The 21,299-nt window shown below is 38.4% G+C and overlaps 1 protein-coding gene across 3 annotated transcripts in view; it reads right to left on the reverse strand.

Annotated features, from left to right (window-relative positions):
* Positions 1 to 21,299, reverse strand: part of LOC121320038 (synaptotagmin-1-like) — a 188,876-nt gene that overhangs the window by 68,095 nt on the left and 99,482 nt on the right. The gene's annotated exons all lie outside the window — the stretch shown is intronic.

Below are 21,299 nucleotides of genomic sequence, written 5' to 3' on the forward strand. Positions count from 1 at the left end.
TTTCACCACAGGATACCTCTCAAAATCTTTGAATTTAACAAATGTCTTAAAAGTTATTGCATCATTTCCATAGGTTTTAAATGCCCAGTTGTGAAAAATGCACATGTTAGAGGAAAAATGTATTTATTAAAGCATGGCTTGCAAACAGAGATTTCTTGAAATTAGTGCCATACCACCTATCAGGTTTCAAAATAAAAAAAAAGACATATTTACTATAACATTAAATTCGTTCAAAACTTTTACATTTTATTAAATGATTTTGTGGCTACAAGCGCTTTAGGGAAACAGGGAAGCATTGCAAGTGTTTAAGAACAGTATAGCTACATTATCACTTCTTAAAGAGAGGAGCAGAAGGAATGTTGCGATGATCACAAACAGGGAAAGCACATTGGTATTCTTCACGGGGGTAGGAATAGAGAGGAGCTGTCCATGGTGCCAGTCACTTCTAAGTGTGACAGGCCAGAACGGACAAGAGGCTTCAAGAGTAACTGGAACCCATAATACCTTGTGAACAGCCTGGTCTCCAGAGATGTCATTCCTGCTCATTATCGATGGGTTTTATAGACGCTTGTGAGACAACAGCTTGACCCAGTTCAAAGTAAAAGCAAGCAGCTCTTCGTAATAATGCACTGCCACTTACAGTACCTTCAAAAACTATGTTTGCATTGTCTTTTATGCTTTTATATAATAAACAGCTTAAATTACAGAGCTGGCATCAGCTGTTTTACAGCTATCAAGTCACATAATAGAGATGCCTGCAGGTTCATTAATGCAAATATAGTGCAAACATTGCATTAAAATGCAGGGCTATGTGCAGAAAGTACTTAACTAATATCAGACTCCACAGAACTAAAGCCGGTTCACAGATAAATACGCGATAAATCTATAGCTTAGCTATTTCCTTTACAGACAATGTAACCACCCACAGTTTACAGCTTATTATTTGTACCCTATCTCTTGCCATTCCTTTGAATAAACATGCTTAAACAAACAGTACGTGTGAAGCTTGTGGCTGAACAATATTGTAAACCTGAGTTTTGTAATCTTCAGTCAGCTGGTAACGTGGCACCTAGTTTCAAAAACATTGCGCACAGTATGAGTGCATTCAGCTGCCTGTTTCTTGTCATATTAATATCTCTCTGAAAAGCAAGCACTGCACTACATAATTCAATATATTCTACTGTACTGCTGTCACACTGTCTCTGCAAGGAGTTCATTTATTGTTTTTCCTGACTTACTATATTATGAAATGACAGTTATTTATGCCACTGGATATCCTAGAGAGAAAGAGCCATCATGATTCTACTCCGATAGGGAAGCGACCCAGTCATATATAAATAACTAGCCGGATGAGGCTATTGTTATCCGACGTGTATTCTACTTGTTTTCATTTGCAGCCTATTAATGATGTTCATGCCTAGTCACCAGACTCTGTTTTAACTCGTGCTAGAACTCGACACAGTATGGCTCACCTTTGTTTTTAAACCTAAAAAGACATTGTTTTTAAATCTGCTTTAAATTTGTTTTATAACTTTAAAGAAAACTCTGTCACTTAGTTAAAATGATTCTGTTTCAGTAAATATGCGCAATGTGTGATTAGCTTTTTAGTTCCACAGTTTTACTGTCAAGAGATTTACTCAACACAAGTTACCAAATACATTCCCGCTCGTCTTAAAAGTAAAAAACAAAACAAACAAAAGAGTTTCCCTTGAATAACAGGACTTTGGTGGTGCAGTTGAAATGCATACAATAGGCATAAAATCAAGCCAGATTGTTAACCGAGCACTGAATAAACATTTCAAATCCACATCACATCTGGTGCTGGAATAAAACAACAACAACAAATACATATTTTAGGTTGTTATTTAGTGCTTAATGATGGCCAAGTTTTAAGTAATCGCACTCCATTTTGTCCTTTAGGTTATATGCAAAGCATACTGGATGGATGCATGAAAGAGCACCATCCACAATTATTACTATTAGAGAGGTTTATGACATTTAAAACTGTCAAATACAGATCACAATAACTGACATCTTGCTCGGATTCCATAAGCCTGGGGCGACTGTGGTGGGAGGCTGTCACAAGCACTTCCACTGAAACACACTGTTCAAACCATTGTGCAACATAAGACAGGTCAGATTTACCCAACATGCACTGCAGAACAATTCAACAGGGAGCCAAATTACAGTTTATGTTCATGGGGGCACCATGCATGTTCTTACAGCTCCATAAATAGATTATTTAAATATGAATACTTTTATTTCACACCTGTCCAAAAACAATGAGGATTTATACAGCACCTATTATGCCAATAAATCAAAAAGTGCTGTGTACTGTATCTCAAAATACAATTTACAAAGCCCTAGAATAGCATTTTAACACGTGCTTTCAGATTAATTTGTCTGATGCTTTTATTTCTGCAAAACTTTTCAGGTTTTTCATTCACAGCATGTGTTTTTTTTTCTTCCTTATTCCGAGTTCCTCTATAGTACTGGTATGCACTGTAAAGAGTTATTGTTATAATTTGTCAGGCCTGGGAAACCTCCCTTGATGCTGAGAAAATCCAAAGTGGATCTAGAATTCCAGGGACATGCTTTCCACTACAGTCTGTTCTAGTAAAACTGAAAGGTTCCCTAATTTGAAAGTCAAGAAAGAAATGCTAATGAAATCAGAACCCAGTCAGGGTAGATACAAATAAGAAAATGAGCAGCCCCGATTCCACTGCAGGCAAGCAGGATTTGATTTAAATGGTGCTTCCCAAAGAGGACAGCTGCAGTTTACTGAGATGTAAAATGCCATTTATTTTCATGGACACTCCTTAGAGCTGTGCGCTCATTTATTCTAGTGCTGTTGTAGCCATGCAGAAAAGTTTGATTGCCACAGCTGGATGGCATATGGGTTGTATTTTTTCTTGCATTTTTTTCTAATTAGCAAGAGAAAAATGGCTCCTAGATGCCATATATTGTAGAGAAATGAAAACTGTACATAAGGAGATGTTTACGAGCATCCCCCAACCATTAGATAATTTGCACAAGATTGGTAAAAACAAACAAAAAAAATAAATAACAGGACTGATGCATTATTTTTCACAGACCTGACAAAATTAAATTTAGAAGATTTAAAAAAAAATGAGAGCAGGGCCAAGCAACTTGGTCTCCTTCCTGTTATTATAATTTTCTGTTTCGCTAGGCCTGCAAATTTATACATCCTGTCTCTGTTCAGAGACCTATTAGAAGACATTATCATACAGGATGGGATGCTATTTTTTTTATAATTTGTCTGGAATAACACTGCATAATTGGGAAAGTGAAAAATTATTCCTCTTTTACTGCACGGTGGCTGGTGTGGAGAAACTGAGAGAGAGAAAGAGAGAGAGAGATGAGATACAGAAGAGAAATAAACACAGCCCAGTATTTCAGATTATTAACAGACCACCGGTGTGCAGTAAACAAAGCATGTTCCTTTCAAGGTAAAGTGTCTTACATCAGTTTGTTTCTTTTAAATATATTTATGCAGAAGGTGCTCTTGTGAGTTGTGTGCTCGCCTTTCAAAATATGTCATCTTGCATAGAGGAGAACTGAAGGGAGATGTACAGATAAGTAAGGAGTTATTCAACACAAATGACATACAAACGCTGACAAGAAAAACATACTTTTACTATTATTATTTATTTATTTATTTATTTTTAAAATAAAACTGTTGGCTTAATTCTGGTAATTGCTGAGCAGTTTTTTTGAGAACGAATGGTATGCACTTTACAAAGCTTTCTTCAGTACACTGATAACAAGCTATAATTTTCTTGCTATTTTTGTTCAGTTATTTGTCTGAGTTTTCTTTTTTCTTCTGGTGAAAGTGATTGGGGGGCAATTTTCGCTCAAAAAAACGATCTTTCTAAATGACTCATGCAAGACTTTTGTGTTCCAGGTGTTTATAATACTGATTACAAAGCAAATAAGTCTTTGTTACTGCCTGGCCAGCACTTCAGAGACATGACCGGCAAGGTACTCTTCAGTTTTTCTGAACAATGTCGGATCTAAATATAGCTACTGCCATTCAACTCTGCGTACTTCTAAAGCAAACAATAAACTAGACATGTTCACATCTCCCATCATGCTGGATGTATGACTATATTATACTCTGGATGCATTCGGTGTTGTACTAAGCAGAGCTGTGTGTATTTCAGTGAACTGAAGCTAATGTGTTACTGTATGCAATGGACAGATAAGTACGGGACAGATTATTTCACCCTACCGTTTAGTTTGGATTTATACACAATAACAAATACATGTGAAGACCTAAACCCACACAAATATTCTTCACAACCTATCCTGAAGTAGGTTATCCACATCATGACTGCTGACTGATGAACTGTTTTCCAAGGAGGACACTGTGAACCGCCTCAATGTACACCCGATTTCTTTTAGTCAGGCCCAGAGATGATCATGTTTAAAAATGAAAAATAATAGATTGTTTAATACTGGAAACGGCTTTTTTTCCCCTCCACTGTGTGTCTCAGATACTAAATACTATATATACTTTACATTAACAAGCATTTGTACAGTTAACACACACATGAACACACTGGTAGTCCACAGTTCTGTTCCTATACGACTGGTTACAGTTGAAAGAAGAAAAAAAAGTTGTTATATATTTGCAACCAATCCTATGGGGGATTCAGGGGCCATTTGTATCCTCTGTGTGTGTATTTTTGGGTCTTGGATAAGTTACTATTGATCAGTGTCTACTGAGGTGAAAGACAACACTACTGGAGAGTGGTTTAAAAGAGTTACACTCATTGTCACTGGCAGCAGCGCTGCAGGACTTTCTTTACCGGTCCTCCTAAATGCCAGTGGGCAGGGATTCGCACAAAAGCTTTCGCTAAATCACTACTGCATCATCTTTTTTTATTTTTTTATTTAATCGTCGTCAATGGTTTTTACCCTGGTTTTCTCCCCAGTTTGGAATGCCAAATTATTATTTTTTATCCCGGTTCACTGCTGCAGACCCCGGTGACTCGGGAAATGGAGGCTGGAGCGCGAGTCCTCCGAAACGCGCTCCTGCCAATCCATCATTTTACACACTGCGGATCCACAGCGAAGTTACCAGACCTAGTGCCGGAGGACAACACAGATCTGAATGGCTCCACTGCAGACCTGCAGGCACCCTATCAGACACAGGGGTCGCTGCCTTGCCAACCTAAGTCCTCTCTCAGACAATTGTGCGCCACCCCCTAGGAGTCCCAAGTCACGGTTGGCAATGACATAGCCCGGATTCTAACCTGTGATCTCCAAGCTATAGGGTGCATCCTGCATTCCACGCAGAGCGCCTTTACTGTATGCGCCACTCGGGAGCCCACTGCATCTGTTTCTAAGACAGGTGTCTGAGAAATGTGAGCCAATTAGGCTAGGCAAACAGCTTCAGTTTTTCAGTGAAGCAATTACCCAAAACCAGAGTGATGGTGTGAAAAGCACTCCTGTCCGTGTCTCTACTGCTGCTCAACAAAATACAACAAAAAACCACAGAATAAAACGGGACAAAACAGTGATTTACTTAAGTACGTTTACTTTTGTGTTTTTCAATACTAGGTAACTCAAACAAGATATTTACCTCAAAGATAAATGATCCAATGGTTTTGGTATCTCATACTAAAAAATGTCATAAAATTGTATATTTTATACTACATGGGAACAGCTGAGGACTGATTGCCTTCCCTTGGGGCACAAACACATATTCACATATCAAACTGAGACTCTCCAATCTCATCTCTGTATAATCTTAACAACAAAATTAGTTTAAAAAATGAACCACCTTACTTGAGTCATGTCTCTAAACGATCTCTGGGTGTAGAGGACCCTGCTACTCTTAACAACATGCACTTACTATAGAAACATGTTGTTTTTTTTGTTTTTTTTTACAAAAAAGTGATATGAGATTTAGATTAATACTCTTAAATCAGCCACACCTGTCCCGATTTGCAGAATGCCTCATAAGAGCCTGCCTTCTGCTGCTTGATTAATGGAAGGAAAGGGAGTGTGATTAGAATGCCTGAAGCAGTCTATGAGCCTCTTGTCAGGAGATGATATTTGGCTACAGGGAGAATTAACTAGGCTCTAAATGGACTAACAATAAGGGAAACATATCAGTTTATGTATGAAGGAACCCAGTGCAATTTGAATGTGAATTGTGGTTTAAATGACTTGAATTGATATACTGTAACACCAAATTCTAGCTGTTCTTTGGCTAAATTGTGGAAACCTGCTTTTTCTGGCCCCAGATCTTTCTATTAGTGATTACAGCCTGCAGTGTTACAAAGCATCTCTGAGGGATCCACATACTGTAGTTAACCAAATCAGGGGGTCAAGGGGAACATTCATTTAAATCTATCAGCATTCTGCTGATTTCCTTTGAAAACTTTGAAACAACAGCAACTGTGTTTGCATTCCATACAATCTGCCATCCATAAGAATAGGATAGTGTACTTGAACCACGTCCTGTATACCCAGAGTGAGTTTCTATTATTGTATTGGTGTTCTGAGAAATACTACACCTCAATGCCCTTCTAATGAAGCCCTTTGAAGAGAAGACTGCTGTAAAGTCTTCCATTTAATCCGAGACACTCTGGATTCAAGGACCATGCTATAAAGGGAGTGGGGTGTTCAATGTAATGCATCTCTCAACAGCAAGGTGAGTGTTTCTCTTCGGATTTGCCCGTTGTGTATAAATCAGCTGTGCAAAATGAATGTCTGTGTGCAGTGCAAGACGTGGAAGTGCTAACTTAACTATTTAACTATTTATTTTATTATTATTATTATTATTATTATTATTATTATTATTATTATTATTATTATTATTATTATTATTATTAGTAGTAGTTGTAGTCATAGTATCATTATTATTAGTAGTAGCTGTGGTAGTAGTATTAACTATTAGACTGCTGGCATGAAGAAAAATCTATTCCATTCCATATTGCTGTCAAAAGTTTGTAACATACTTGCATTCATACTTGTTTAAGAGATATGTAAGCCTAACATGTTAAATGTCTGAAACAAGCAGTAGCAAATACTCAGCAATAAGAATTAGAGGTCTTAAATGAGTAACAAAAGCAAAAGAAATGAAACATAAGATTCTAGGTGATGCAATTGTTATTCTTTTAATAACAGTTAGTAAGGGTTAATGACATTTGTTCATTGACAGCCTAATTCGTATTTTACTTTGCATTTTCAGCACCAGTTGTTTTACCCCCTGCTCCAGCGTCAAACAAAATGCACTGTGACTACTGACAAGTGACATGCTGTCCCTTGACATCTGCCATTAAGAGAAAGTCAAACTGAACATTGCTGCTGCCTTGCCACACAGGCTGACTTTTTAAATCACCTTCACTTGCTTTGTCAAGCATGCCCCCCCATCTCTCTTTCAGTATTTCTATAAATGTTTTCCAAGATAAACCAACAGGCTTTTGTCATGAAACCAGAAAAAAGACAGCATCTATTAACTAAGAAAGAGTCTTTTTCCCTTTTCAATTCTCCGCAAGGAATAAAAACTGTGTTAACGCAAAGTGCCCCTGTATAGTAACAAAGGTTATAGTCTTACCTAGCAGCTCACACAGCCACCTCAACGGAGTGCTGATGAGCTGATCACGCTAGCAAAGACGACCGCTTGCACTCACACCCTCCCTGGCTGTTTGGTTAAGCACTGTACAATGCTCCTTCTCTGATGAGGTTTTGGAGTGCTAACATTCAACGGAAACACATTTCCACTCCTATCTCCATCTCTCTCTCTCTCTTTATTAGTATTATTATTATTTATCAATGCTGCTCACGTCCCCCTCTCACGCAAGACAGCCACCCAAGCGCATTCAAGGGCATTCCCCAAGAAGCAATACGTTAATGCTGTTACCCAGGCTGCTTACACACTACACTACAGATCCAGATGCACAGATTGCATACAGCAGACACTGAAAGAGATGCATGATCCAATGATACAGGCCATTTCCCCTCATGAATAATGCAGACCTATTTGTTATTGTTACAGAACTACCTGTAAAAATGCCTGTGAAACAAAATGAGTGTTTACCTAATGTGGATAAATGCAGTAAAGGTGCATACAAAACCAACTCCAACATATAAACCTTCGTTGTTTTCATTTTTTTTTCAGTTCTACACAATATGTTCCCCACATCTTCATCGACAGAAGCTATAAGCTTTCCAAAAGCCAGTACACCTTTAGTGTCTGTTCTCAGGTAAACAGACAGTCCTGCTGCTTGCTGTTACAGTGTCATCTGGCTGTTTCCTACCTCTGAATCTGATGGCACTGACTGACTACTTTCAGCCTTAAAATGACAATCCTCATGACTTCAAAAGAAAGTCCTAGACTTAGCCTGGTGTTTAAACATGCTGGGAATTGAAGTTAAAGTGTTGAACTGCCAATTCTTTTTTCCACCAAATAAAAATGCATTACTGTCTTTTTATTAATTTACCGACAATATCATGGTGGATTATCATCAGTCTCTGGGGGGAAAAAAAATCCCCAAAAAAGGCATACCTAAATTTAGTTGCCTTTTAAGATAATTTCAGGCTTTTGCGTACAATTATAGCATATCCTCACTACTGTATTAAAAAGTTAACTTCTAGCCCTGCAGTGTAAGTGTAGCCCCTATGAAACATAAAACACAATTGACAAACTGTCCAAGTAATTGAAAAAAACAAATATATAGTAGAGCCTTTTACATAATGTAAAACAGTAAAACATTCACTCTGGAAACTCTAGACTAGACTATTTGCATTTTAATATAACAAATTACAAAAACTAGTCACAAAGGTACCTGGGCCCACCCAGATGCCATTAATACAGAACTCTCTATCTTAATTCATCTTTATCCATCATTCCCTGTATTGAAGTAGCACCATCGGAACCAAGGCATGCCATTAATACAGCACTCTCTAGCTTTATTTTTAAATCAATTTTGTATCCATTTATAGACAATTACCAAATAACAACAATCAAACAAACAACCATCACAGCAATGCATTCCTCATCTTCTCTCCAGCAGCATCTATGCAGCTAAAAGGTTAATTAATTCCCATGATATTACACTATTTTCCAAAAAAGTAGGATCTGTCTGCCTTCTGCACAGGATCCCATCCTGCATGCCTCCAAGGACTTCAGGTTTGGTTTGGGGCTAAATGTATTTACATGGTGATCAAAGCAATGGCCTACAGGTCAAAAGGTTTCTTTGCTTGCTTGCATACACTCTGTGTTTTGTTTGTTTTTCCGTGTCTGCAATATCCCCACAGTAATCCAACACAGCAGCAATGCAACCAAGCAAGTTTCAGAATGTGAAATTAGCTGAATACACCAGTGTTTGTTAAAATGAATTACCAACTTGCCTGCAGCTGATTGATCATGCTTGCAACGCTTGCCTACTGTTTTCACCTTTTCCTAGTCATCTAGTATAAAGGCTTCGGATAATTGGGGAATGCTGTTAAAGATTACAACATAAGGTAGACAGAGCGCTTCTCAATACTCAGCTGAAGCAGTAAACAAGCTTTGTTTCATGAACTTTTACACACACGCACGCGCGCACGCACGCACGCACGCACGCACGCACGCACGCACGCACACACACACACACACACACACACTGCTGTTCATCAACAGTCCAAAGCATCTTTGACCATTGTTCCATAGTCCAATTTTACTGTTGATTTGATGGACAACGACACCTGTGCCTTCTGCCAGTTCTGTTGTGAATTCAACGCTTGTCTTCATTCTATTCCTTAAGGATATTATCCTCAAGTATTGCTCATCCTTGTTAGACAGCTTTTTCGGTCTTCCAGTCTGGGTTTGTCAATTACAGATGATGTTTCTATGTACTTGTTGATTATGCTTCGGATACCACACCTTGAAAATCGAGTGATGTGAGCTATTTCACTCAATGTTTTTCCTTCTTTATGCAAGTCAAGGCTGTTATAATAATAGAAAACACTAGTGGATAAATTGTTGATGCTCATAATGCATCAGAGTCATCTTTTTTACTGTCTAACAGATCTGAATGTGTGTGTGTGTGTGTAATATATATATATATATATATATATATATATAGATATAGAGAGAGAGAGAGAGAGAGAGAGAGAGAGAGAGAGAGAGAGAGAGAGAGAGAGAGAGAGAGAGAGAGAGAGAGAGAGAGAAACCAGAAACCAGAAACTTAACAGGAACTCAATTCCCGGAGCAAAAATGTTTGTAAGAAAGAATCTGCTATTTCATGCAGTGAAGGAGGCAGCTGGTTTACTTAGAAAAGTAAATTAACAACCACAAGTGCGGCTGCCAATTTTAGAGAAAACAAATCATTAGTGGCTGTGTGTATCTGCCAATTTTCAAAGATGTGAAACTGGGAGGATTGAGCTGTGAGTGGGAGCATGATGGCTAAATGGAAATGCTTGATGCAGAACAGTGTGAGGAATCGGGTTCAATTGGTGTCCAGCAGACAGGAGGCACTGCAGTGACATTCATTGAAAAGTCTTAAGAAATACTGCTGGAATCGATGAAAGAAGTAAGATAAACTGGATTGATCTGAATTGAATTACAGGGGTCCCCGAGTGGCTCACTTGGTAGAAGCACAGTCGCGTGTTGTGCAGGGTGAGTAGTACAGTGCAGGTTTGCATCCTGGTTGGATAAGCAGGCCAGTCTTCGCAGGGGACTCTGAAGGGAGCATTGCATTGGCCCAGGTGCTCCCGTGGGTTAGGGAGGTAAATCCGGCAGACGCTGTGTCTCCTTATTGCTCTACAGCGAACACTGCTGGCCAGGTGACCAGTGAGCTCAGAGAGGACAGCTGCAGGGCTGGCCTTTGTCCACCAGAGGTCGGTAGCTCGCTGACATCTGCTCTCGTGTTCCTGGGTGAAAAAGGGGTGGTTGGACTCAGAGGCCACCCACTGAATCTTCAGGTCTGTCTTGAGTTTTTTTGTTTTTTTGTTTTCTTTATCCTTCCCTCCTCCTCTATACTGCTTAGGGTCTCCAAGCGATTGGGCATTCCAGATTGGGAGAAAAGCGGAGGGAAATTTATAATTGGACACACTAAATGAAAAAAGAAAAAATAGCAATTATAATATCATCAGGCTAAAGCAATGTGTGGGCCAGTCAGTCATGTCACAAACGGGTCAGTAAACACCATGATGTTTGCAGTAGCATAGTTTTGAATAACAATGCATTTAATGTCAGCCACTGTATTTACTTCATGTGAAATGTTCTTAACTCTCCTGAGTTTCACCAGAATAGCTTGATTATTGATGCAGGCAGGCAGGCACAAGAAGGGCTATTTTGATAGGAGGTTTCAGTTACAGTCGATGAAGTGTAATATCTGACAATGACTGCTTGTACCTGTGGTTATTAACTGTCCATCCAAGCCTAGTTTGGTAGGTCCTTGGGGCCTGAGTTAATATGTTTGCAATGGTATCAAAGCATTGTTTCCATAGTTACACACTTTATCCAACACTTCAGTTAGATTAGTTTTAGTAGTAGTTTGTTTTGTTGGGGTTTGTTTGGTTTTTACAGACTGTTTTACTGACAGAACAATTGTTTTTCCTGAGAGACAATATTAAATAATTGCCATGTAAGTCATATTTGTATATACATGTAATGCCTGTAACATGTTTAAATATACAGTGGCTCTCAAAAGTATTCACCCCCCTTGGACTTTTCCACATTTTATTGTGTTACAACATGGAATCAAAATGGATTTAATTTGGAGCTTTTGCCACTGATCAACACAAAAAAAGTCCATAATGTCAAAGTGAAAAATAAAATCTACAAATTGTTCTAAATTAATTACAAATACAAAACGGAAAATAATTGATTGCATAAGTATTCACCCCCTTGAGTGGATAAGTATTTGGATAAGTCTCTACCAGCTTTGCAAATCTGGCCACCACAATTAGTGGTTTAAAACTTAACTACTGAGGTGAAATGATGCACAGCAGGCATGTTTTTAGGTGACTCAGTTCCTGGCTATGTTTGAACGACAAAGTCAATACAACGCTCCTTATGGAATCCCCAGCAAATTCATCAAATATGCAAAGACAGGACCCAACCTGCACTCTGTACATCACAATCATTTCTGAAAAGGGGCACCCAAAAAAACATTTAAAATTAGAACCTCTTGCTTAAGACAAATGACATTTTGAAGCTAACAAACACAACATGCAAAAGTAGATTTACAAAGGATTATTGTATTGTTGTATTACTGGGTTGAAATGAGTTACAATATCTCAATCGCTCTGGCCATAAAGTGACTCAAAATGAAACCACATTCTGCATTTGTACCAGGAGAACTTTTCTCAATTCCTGTAATTATCTTCCCACTGAATTTCAAGCAGCGGGGTGTTATCAGTGATTGGAGTGCAGTCTCATGTTCTAAGAATGGATGGCTGATTGTTTGATTGCTTGTTCTCGCAGTGCAGGTGTTCTTTTGACACCAAGGTGCTTCTCTGATTCATCCTCAACTCGTACCATAAATGTTCCTGAACATCACAACCCAAAAATCACTGATGATTAAAAAGGGTCCTGCCAATCAACACCTTTATTAACACCTGGTAACATGGCTAATTTAAATTAACATTACCTTGGCTTATTTTGTAAATATACCTTTAGGCACGATGATGCTTTGCATGGTATCCGTCAGCTACTGCTTTGCCGAGACAGTTGTAGAAGCTTCCTGACATATTGTGCATCTAAACTGAATGTCCTGGAGTTATTCTACCATATAATTAAGGTATAGCTGATCTAATTATGCCAACAAGAACAGATAAGTAGGTTGTTTTATTTTTAAATAAGCTATTATTTGTCTCCTGGCTTTCCATGATAAGGATTATCTCTTTTGGAAGAGAAGCCTTATTCACGGGACAGGAGCAAGGGCTGCGTGGAGGAAGAACCTTGTGAATTGAGAATAAGAGAGAAGTGCTTTGTGACTTAGAAAGGAATACAGGGTTTCCCCTTGACCCAGAGAGGTGAAACCGAACCGATCAGCCTCCAAGGCTGGGAAGCAACCATTACTTCCCCCAAGGGGAACCTAGAGGGTAGAGAATAGGTAAATGGAAGAGATAGGATAGATTTGGCCGGGGGTCCCCTCTAGCTTGTGGAGAACCTTCCTGGCAGAGGAGGAGGCCAGTCCGGCTTTGTCTCTAAGGTTGGAAGTGAGCTTCACTTGCCCCCAGAGGGAGACTGTCGCAGAGGTGGAGCAACATAGAGGAGGAAGGGAGGTTAGAGGAAACAGAAAATACAAGACAGAGAATAAGGGTGTGACTTGAGGTTTTAAATAGGGAGATTGGCAGATATTATTGGTGGGACAGAACAGGCCCTAGTTCCTGCTCCCGGAACCACACACAAGGTTACAATTAAAACATTTTGTAATTTTGTAACCCAAGAGGCAGTGCATTTAATCTAAAGGATGTATGCTGGATGTACTGTATGCAGATTATCCACGCACCAATAAAGCGCACAATACAAAAGTTAATCAGTACAAACCATGCCCACCTACACTCCGCTCTAGCTGTGAATGGACTAAGACAATATTGTCTGCCCATTTTAAAATCTTATAGAGTATACCAAACCACATGATCTTCATGTGTACGAGCAGGTTAAGGTGGGGCTCTTTCTCCAATGCACATCATGTTTTTCACATCTTTCTAAGTAGGCTACAGCTTTTAGGGGTGTGTGACAGTGTAGCATCACGGCCTAAGCTGTTACCGGCAGGAAGAGAGACTCAGAGACAAGAAAGCTGTTGCACACGTTTATTAGACAAAACGCAAAATAAACACAGCACTAGGGCCAAAATAAAGATTTACACAAACAATTCTTGGTAGACTGGGTATTCGCCTTCACTACTATTACAACCCAAAACACAGGTATGCTCACCTAACTTCCACCCCCCAAAAAAGTATTCTGCTCCCCTTTATATAGGCAGCCATTTCCCAATTAGCACTCAATTACCTAACTGGGGAATGGCCACTTCTGTGAATTAACTGCATCCCTGCCAACCTTACATTCCCACACACACACTAGTTACACAAGCCGGGTTTAAGCCCTGCCACAGGGTGTAACTGAGATCAACGGACTCAAGTATACTTGTGAGTTAACTAAAGGTTAAAGATGCAGCCTTAAACATATCGAAACACATCCCAAGGTCATCAGACACAAACAAACACCCACCTCTTGCAGTTACTTAATCCTCAACAAAATGTATGAAGTTAACCAGAACTCACAGCAATCTGTGGCTGTAGATTGGAAACCAAGTTCCTGTTAATACTTTCATGTCAACAAACAAACAAATAAATCTATATCAAATATTTATTTTTTATATTTTATATTTATAATTTAGTTATGTGACTATTAACGCAAGTTCTTTGCACTGCATGTGTTACTACAGCTTCAAAGATATGTATGAATTTCCAATGCACTGAGAGTGGAGAGAGATGAAGGTTCGCAGTGAGTGGGCAAGGACATTTAGTTGCGTGGGATGTGCTCAATGCCTCTACAGGAGCACCAGCTTGGAAATAAGTGAGGGCTGGATTTTCCACTTTCCCTCAGTAAGTTATGTTAATGACTCTCCTTCTTTCAAGTTAAATATCCCACTTTAAAGGGCTATAGCTATACAAAATAAGTGTTGCAATTTAAAAGTAAAATGAAAACATGAAACTGGTGATATTATAGAAAGCATGAATTCAGATTCATTTCACGCTTTTAATAAATTTCATACACAGGGCCTAGAGTATCAAGAATAAAAATAATAATATTCCTTCCAAACAATTTCTATTTATGGTTGACATGACAATACAATCACACATATTTTTTATTTTTTCTTGTATAATATATTGCACACATATACATTTATAAAAGAATATTCTCTGAACATCTGGAAAAGATTGATGCATCACACTTACTTCCTGCCTTTAATTTCAAACACAATTCCTTAACATTTGTGACTAGAGCCTGTATAGAATTGCAAGCAATGCAATAACGAAACGTTGGCAGATCTCAGGGTTACTGCCAACAAGAAACAAATGAAAGCATACACATGGTGTAGTGTGGAAACATACACCTGCATGCACTGTGATGGCAGCGAGATATTAATCAACAGTATAATTACCTTTCACACCAAAACAATTACAAGTTAATACATCTCAACTGCCTGCTCATGTCCATATGTATTTACCTTTGTTGTTTGTGTTATATACTGATACAGATTCAAGCAGCAGAAAACATACTGCACTGGCATGGCCACTCCTTGAATTTTGGGGCTCAAAGATTTACAGCACTGTCACCCTCTGTTTATCCACAGATAACTACACAGTGGTAAAGGGATCTTCTTATGTAAACAAGAGTAGGTGTCTTTCAATCAATTCCAAATGCATTTTCTTTGTATTTACTGTGAGGGCATTTGAATGATTAATTCTGCACAGTTTTGTCAAGTTACATTATTCATTTGAGCAGCACTATACTACAGATTATATGTCTAGGACTACTGATTTTCCGATATCTCGGAATCACAGACGGAATTGCGGAACTAGGCATTGGGAATGGAATTGGCATTTTGGGAATGGAATTCTGCTTTGCAACTGCACTACCTAGAAGCTCAGCGATTACGCTTCTATAAAACGGTTTTGTATTTTTTTTTGGATCATTGGATAACGAGAAAACAGGTGGTTTTGTGGGCATTAAGCCGATGGACTGCCTGTCTCTGCTGAGGCGCTGCCTGTGTGCTATGAGAGTCTGTTTTGTGAGAGTGCTACTCTGTGGAATAATTTTGAAGCTGAATACACAGAAAAGTACCTGAAAAAAAAAAACAATCGTCAACCCCCCCAATTAAAAAGAATCTTAATTCAATGTATTTATTCATTTATTTAGTTATTATCGCAAATCCGTTACTCCGTCACCCGCCCAACACAAGGAAACGACACAGTGTTTGAGGTGAAACCTTTAGTTTTATAACTGATTATTTGTATCATTAACTCTTTACTAATACTACATACTCAGAGTGAGTTTTAGTTGTTTTACTCATGTTGCTATAACATGGCTCTCTCTACTCTAGCTACTGTAGTAAGAACAGAACATGATAAAAACTGTAGATTCAACATTGAGTGGACCAATAAATACTTCTTTATTTTACCAACTGCACTGAACACAAAGCCAGTGTGTTTACTGTGCAGTGAATGTGTGTTGCTAGTTATGGAATACAATATGAAAAGGCATTTTGAAACCAAACAAGGAGCTTTTAGAAATACGTATCCAGAGGGCTCAGTAGTTAGAAGCTCAAAAGTAGAAGCACTGATCTCTTCCTAAGTTATACTATTAATATGTTTGTACTCAGTTTAATTCTCACACTGTACTATTATTAAAGTACTATTCATAAGGTAAAATGTGTACGCCTTGCTCAATTTATGAACATTAACTTATGTAATATTTATTATTGCTTACAAATGTGCAGAGTAAAATACTCTTGCCTGCCTACTACTAACTTTTTTCCAATCTGGCCCCCTTAAATAAATTTTTTTTTTAAAAATAGCTGAAGAGCCCTGCTCTAACTACGGCAACTCTATCTGTCCAGGGTATACGAGAAACACATGCAAGCAGTTTTAGAGCAAGTACAGCATAAACCAGTCTGCGCTGTTGCAAATAAAACTACAGATGGGAGAAATATGTCTTGAACATTGTATTTAATTTGTAATTTTATGAAAATGTTATATTTTTGTAATAATGCCCATCTTGTTTGACTAGTCTGTATATTGTAATGCCAGCAATAAGCTGTTTTTTATTTTTTTCAAAACACCTTTATTTGTTGACTGGCCTACAGTACATTGTTACTTGTGGACTGCTATAAGAAATATTTTTCCTAAAACCGACAGTATCTCTGGGACTTAAATAAAAAAAAAAATGAATTCAATAGATTTTTTATGTAAAAATGTTATTTATGTTCAAATTATGTTGTTAATTGTTAATAAATTGGTAAAAACGGAATTGGTCACTTTAAAAAAAGGAATTTTCTATTTACAAGAATGGAAAATCAGGATCCTTATGTGAGTCAAATTGGTCTTCAAATTCAGTGGAAAAGCGAAGATTGGTGCAGGAATTGGCAGAAGTCCAGATTATTCTTTAGTTTGAGCAAGGGAAAATAAAACTGTGCTTGCGTGCATAATCCTAGCATCTCAGCATAGGCAGTGCAACATGGAATGAAGCTTAACTGATAAGGGACCGGCTTTTATAATGCAAATTCCCAAAGGTATTAAAATGCAATCCCTTTGCGTCAACCAGAATAGGCTACGCAATACGGTGTGTGGCGGTCTTCAACTAATAAATACTTGCTGACCCCCTGTATAGTATGTTAAGATTGGCAGCCACACTTTAAATTCAATCAGTTTAAAACCGAGTCAATTTGGCCTTCCCATATCAACTGTATTAAAAAAAAAAAAAATCAACAAAAAACATCACAGGCTAATTTGCTTTCAACAGCTCAGAACCTGCTCCTCAGCCTTGAAACATGCACACAACCAAAACAGAACACACAGATTACCCTTAGGATGTCTTTTAAAATCTATATCAACATTCCCCATGGGAACTGCTGTCTGCCAGCCCCATGACAATTTAACAGGAAGGAAGGAAGGAGTGTTCTAGCATGATGATTCATGTTGGTCATGTGTGTTGAATTGTCATGTTTATCGTACATCAGACAGCTTCCTGTTTATTATCCTCATTCAATGAAGATTGGGGGAGAATACTGGTGGCCTCATCTGTGTTGAAAAGTATAACATCTGGTATGGATAAGATGGTTGAGTTGTGTTTGTATGAACCCTTATACAAGTTTACCCTAGTAAAAACATATACAACTGTAAAAAAAAAAAAAAAAAAAAAAAAAAAAAAAAAAAAACACAAAAAAAACCATTGTGAAAGCATGGTAAAGGGTAGTTAAGCATTGTAAAGCCTAGGGAGGTATAGTAAGGCATACGAAAATAAACTAGGGTAAATGCATATGCAGTATAACCATGGAGAAACTGGAGGAAAAGCATGGAGAAACTGCTAAAGTGGTAAACATTTATAAGGGTTCTGTTCTAAAGAAGAGTGGTCACCATTTTTTGTAATATTCCCAAGACAAGATTTCATATATATATATACCGATATATATATATATATATATATTATATATATATATATATATATATATATATCGTCAACAAGTGATTATTAGTCTAAGTAGTCTAAGTTGACCACAATAAACCAAAATCTGAAGCACAATATTTCAGAATAAACCACTGCCCTCTATTGAAAATGCACTAAACGTCAATTCTAAATTGCATAGTGCTGTTAAAGAAGACACACTCAAGATGTAATAGCTGCTAGACATCTCCTCCTCATACTGCTAATTGAACCCGGAATTGAGGCACACGTCCAACCCAACTCCTCCTCCATAAGGCCCTGTAGGTCAAGTGGCTGAACTGGACTATATGGAATTACAGTATGCAGCATGTTGAACGCATGTTCAGTCAGGGTTAGTAACAAACGTGAGTGATCAATATTTGAGCTAAGTTCAATTTCTACAGGACATAGGGATAACAAAAAAAAAAACTGATACATAGCAAATTTTGAGTAGCTTATTATAAAGTTAACAGTATTGCGTTTGCTTGTGGACAATGTGAAAGTCTGTGTCTGTTTTCAGTGAGGTATTGTGGCAGGGCAGAAGCCATGCACATGGGAAATATGTAGTTTTACAGTATATTTTTGGGTTATTTGTTGTATATAGATTGATTAAGTTAATTGTTCAGCTGCTGTGGAGCTGCGCCGGGGACGTTTACCTGTCTGCGTGGAGCAGCAGCTGAAAGCAATCAGCTGTTCCAGCAGGCGGGTGGGCGTGTCTCAGCAGAGCGTCAGTATAAAAACATAGCGATCGCTGTGATCGGGGCTGCTGCAAGGCCTGCCGCCTTTGATTTATAGTTTGTCATACTGTGTTATAGTTTTAGTGTTTGTACAGTCTTGTACCGTCCTCTGTGCGCTACCCTTGCTGGTAGCGTCACATGACATTATTGTTTGGTTTTTTGTTTTGTGTGTTAATAATACTGGGAGCCGTGCTGGCATGTTTCACTGCACTTCTGTGTCTCTGTGCCTTCATTCCAGCTCTCACCTGCCTGTCTGCCTGCTTCAGTGTGGGAGCAACATGGAAGAATGCCACAGGTATGTATTTACTGTAGGAAGATGCTTAGGAAGTACAGCTACAAGCAAACCACTGCAGGAAAAGTACTCCGTTTAACCTTTTCTTCTTTGGTAAATAAAATTGTTTTAGTCTTTCATAAACACACCTTCTGGTGCCTATATGAGAAAATCAGAGAAAGAAACTCTTTTCATCTGTTTAATGTCTACACCCTTCCCCGGCCTGCATTCTGCCACTTCGGATATGTCATCTGTAATAACTATGAAAAATTGCAAAGTGCCTCTGTTCTCCACTCTCTGCTATGGGCTTGTAAGCCTTCTTAGTCTACTAGAGGGAGTTCAGTTTCCTAGGTGGAACTCATGTCACTATGACTGCTGTGGCTTTAAATGTCCACTTTACTATGGCTGGAGATGCAGACAAACGCATTGTAACTGTGACCCAGTATCCAGTAGTCTTGTCTGCTTAGAAGCAATAATGTGCCCTGTCTGAAAGGAGTATTTTACTGACTAGCTATACATGTGGTTGCTTCATCTTTTAGGCATCCTCATAAAACAAAAACACTACCACGTTAAAACAAAAGGTCACCAAAAGCTTTTGTAGCTTTTTGTTATACAGAATTTAGACACTGAAAAGACAGCACAATCCAATGGAACATTATGTAGGATTTTCCTATTTGATTTACAGACAGCAATGCAATACTGTGCACAGGTTTGAGCCACACTATTTCTAAAATAAACCAAGCTGATATATTATACCAGTCTATCCAGACTAGCTAAGCAAGGCGCAAAATTGATCTGTCCTTCCCCCCACCGGCTGACCACTTAATGTTTCTGTTGGGGGGTGGCTACAGGAAATATGAGCTTTCCACTGTTCTTGATTCTTGACTGTTTCAAATTATTAATTATTAATTTTTAACCCAGGGTTGTGCCATGACTTGCCATGAATCCAAACAGCTGTATTCTGCCTTTTTGCCTGGGCCAGATTTAACAGCTATTTATACATTAGTATATACAGTACTGTGCAAAAGTTTTAGGCAGGTGTGAAAAAATGCTGTAAAGTAAGAATGCTTTCAAAAACAGACATGTTAATACATTATATTTATAAATTAACAAAATGCAAAGTGAGTGAACAGAAGAAAAATCTAAATCAAATCCATATTTGGTGTGACCACCCTTTGCCTTCGAAACAGCGTCAATTCTTCTAGGTACACTTGCACAAAGTCAGGGATTTTGTAGGCGTATAGTCAGGTGTATGATTAAACAATTGTACCAAACATGTGCTAATGATCATCAATTCAATATGTAGGTTGAAACACAGTCATTAACTGAAACAGAAACAGCTGTGTAGGAGGAATAAAACTGGGTGAGGAACAGCCAAACAAGGTGAGGTTGCTGAAGACAGTTTACTGTCAAAAGGCGTACACCATGGCAAGACTGAGCACAGCAACAAGACACAAGGTAGTTATACTGCATCAGCAAGGTCTCTCCCAGGCAGAAATTTCAAGGCAGAGGGGGGTTTCCAGATGTGCTGTCCAAGCTCTTTTGAAGAAGCACAAAGAAATGGGCAACGTTGAGGATCGTAGACGCAGTGGTCGGCCAAGGAAACTTACTGCAGCAGATGAAAGACACATCATGCTTACTTCCCTTCGCCATCCGAAGATGTCCAGCAATGCCATCAGCTCAAAATTGGCAGAAAACAGTGGGAAGCTGGTACACCCATCTACTGTCCGGAGAAATCTGGTTAGACGTGGCCTTCATGGAAGACTTGCGGCCAAAAAGCCATACCTCCGACGTGGAAACAAGGCCAAGTGACTTAACTATGCACGAAAACACAGGAACTGGGGTGCAGAAAAATGGCAGCAGGTGCTCTGGACTGATGAGTCAAAATTTGAAATATTTTTTCACACCTGCCTAAAACTTTTGCACAGTACTGTGTGTGTGTATATATATATATATATATATATATATATATATATATATATATATATATATATATATATATATATATATATATATATGGAACAGGTCATTCCTCGTCCAGTATCTCCTAAGACAGTAATCATATTTGTTTAATAATTAAACATAGTATGAAGAGGCGTAAGTGATCAAGTTA

Source organism: Polyodon spathula, chromosome 8 (genome assembly GCF_017654505.1).
Source record: "Polyodon spathula isolate WHYD16114869_AA chromosome 8, ASM1765450v1, whole genome shotgun sequence".
Classification (NCBI taxonomy): Eukaryota; Metazoa; Chordata; class Actinopteri; order Acipenseriformes; family Polyodontidae; genus Polyodon; species Polyodon spathula.